The following is a 2,063-nucleotide window of genomic DNA, read 5'->3' as shown; positions in this document are numbered from 1 at the left end:
GACCTAGGAGCTCCTGGTGGTTGACTGGGGTATGCGTCAAGTCCAGGCTGGACTCCAAAAGCAGGAGCTGTAACTGCCAGAGGGCCTATGTAGGGTCTTTAACTCCTTTTTGTATGTGTGTGTGGTGTGTGTGTGTGTGTGTGTGTGTGTGTGGTGGTGGTGGTTTGAATGAAAAAAGACCCTCCCAGCACTTGGGAGGCAGAGGCAGGCAGATTTCTGAGTACGAGGCCAGCCTGGTCTACAGAGTGAGTTCCAGGACAGCCATGGTTACACAGAGAAACCCTATCTTGAAAAAAAAAAAAAAAAGAAAAGAAAAGAAAAGAAAAGAAAAAAGGCCCTCATAGACTCATAGGGAATGACATTATTAGAAGTGTGTCTGTGCTTGCTTCGGCAGCACATATACTAAAATTGGAATGGTACAGAGAAGATTACTATGGCCCCTGCACAAGGATGATACACAAATTCATGATGTGTTCCATATTTATAAAAAAAGAAAAGAAAAAAGAAGTGTGTCACTGTGGGGATGGGCTTTGAAACTCATATGCTCAAGCTACACCCAGTGTGGTGTACAGTCTCCTGCTGTCTTCAGATCAAGATATAGAACTCTCACTCTTTCTCCAGCACCATGTCTGCCTGCATACCACCATGTCTCTTGCCATGACTAATGGACTAAATCTCTGAACTGTAAGCCAATTGAGTAAGAGTTGCTGTGGTCATGGTGCCTCTTCACATCAATAAAACCCCAAGATAGTCCAGAACACCTCCTTCCATTCATATAATTTGGTATGAAAAGACAAAATAACAACAAATGTCGTTTTTCAGATTGTATTTGTAATTCTAGAACGAGACGGCCATGTAGATACGGTATTGTTTGGAACCTTTCATTCCATCATAGGAGTACGTGATAATTAACTTCTGGTAGAAGGAAAGTAACATTGCAAAAAAGAAACGACGGGCTGAGGAGATAACTCAGTTGCCAATTGTGATGGGGATTATTGTAGGAGTCAAAATAACAAATCACCACTTCGATCGGCTGCTGTGAGGAGTTGAGGAGCAGGGTCTCAGGTGAGTATGGTGATCATTATCAACTCCAGAGACTGTGTGCTGTTGGAGGGAGGGGAGCAGGGCGTGAAGGGAAGACAACTCATTTATTGAAACAGAGGGGCTAGATTATATAGCTCAAGTCACAGGCAAGGGATGGACAAAGGTCAAGGAAAAAGGTGCCGCATAGGGAGAAGGTGCTGTAGCTGGCAGGGGCCTTAGAAGTTTAGAAGCCTATCAGCTAGATTAGCAGACTGCCGGTCATGTGATTTCTGAGAAGCCGGTTCTCTTGGGGGGGGGGAGCGGGGAGAAGCCTTACAGGGCTTATCTCATCGTGGCCTTTTTCTCTACCGATTTGAGTAAGCTGAAGCCTGATTTGGGTAGGGAGCAGCCCCACTCCTGCCGTGCTCTCTGAGGGCTGCTCTGAGAGCTGTCTGATATGCACAGCGCTCTACAGTCCATCTGGCTTGGGAACCCACATAAGGGTTTATCATCGTTATTAACTTGACCAGATTTAGAATCACCTAGGAGACCAAGGAAATATCTCTGGGTGTATCAGTGGAATTTACCAAAGGACGAATCAGAGAAGGTTAGGTAGCTTTGGAAGGACTGACCCTGAGCCTTGGTGGCACCACCCAGTGGACTGAGAGTCTAGGTGGAATGAGAGGCAATAAAAGCAACTAGAAAGTGGGGTTTCCTCCTTGCTTCCTGGCCCCACCCCCCACGCCATTACATAAATTGCTCCATGCTGCCAGAAGCCTTTGAAACCAGAGCCAAACAAGTGTTTTCTTCCCCAAGTTATTTCGATTGTGTATTTTGGTGACAACCACAAATAAATAATCTTAGCATGGTAGCTTTTCTTCTAGCCTCTGCCCAACGGTTACTTAGCAACAGCCAGGTATGAGCTGTTTGACCTTTCTCAGGCTCTCTCTGATATAACACCTCTCTCTCTCTCCCTCTCCCTCTCCCTCTCCTTCTCCCTCTCCCCCTCCCCCTTCCCTTCCCCCTCCTCCCTCTCTCCC

The 2,063-nt window shown here is 46.4% G+C and overlaps 1 non-coding gene across 1 annotated transcript; it reads left to right on the top strand.

Annotated features, from left to right (window-relative positions):
- Positions 1–378: 378 nt before the first annotated feature.
- On the top strand, positions 379–485 carry LOC116071607. Its single transcript, XR_004111016.1, has one exon. It is a non-coding gene; the product is annotated as a U6 spliceosomal RNA (small nuclear RNA).
- Positions 486–2,063: the final 1,578 nt, after the last annotated feature.

The sequence above is a fragment of the Mastomys coucha genome, unplaced genomic scaffold (assembly GCF_008632895.1).
Source record: "Mastomys coucha isolate ucsf_1 unplaced genomic scaffold, UCSF_Mcou_1 pScaffold22, whole genome shotgun sequence".
Classification (NCBI taxonomy): Eukaryota; Metazoa; Chordata; class Mammalia; order Rodentia; family Muridae; genus Mastomys; species Mastomys coucha.
The sequence above is the reverse complement of the archived record's forward strand: the minus strand, read 5'-3'. Positions and strand labels throughout refer to the sequence as shown.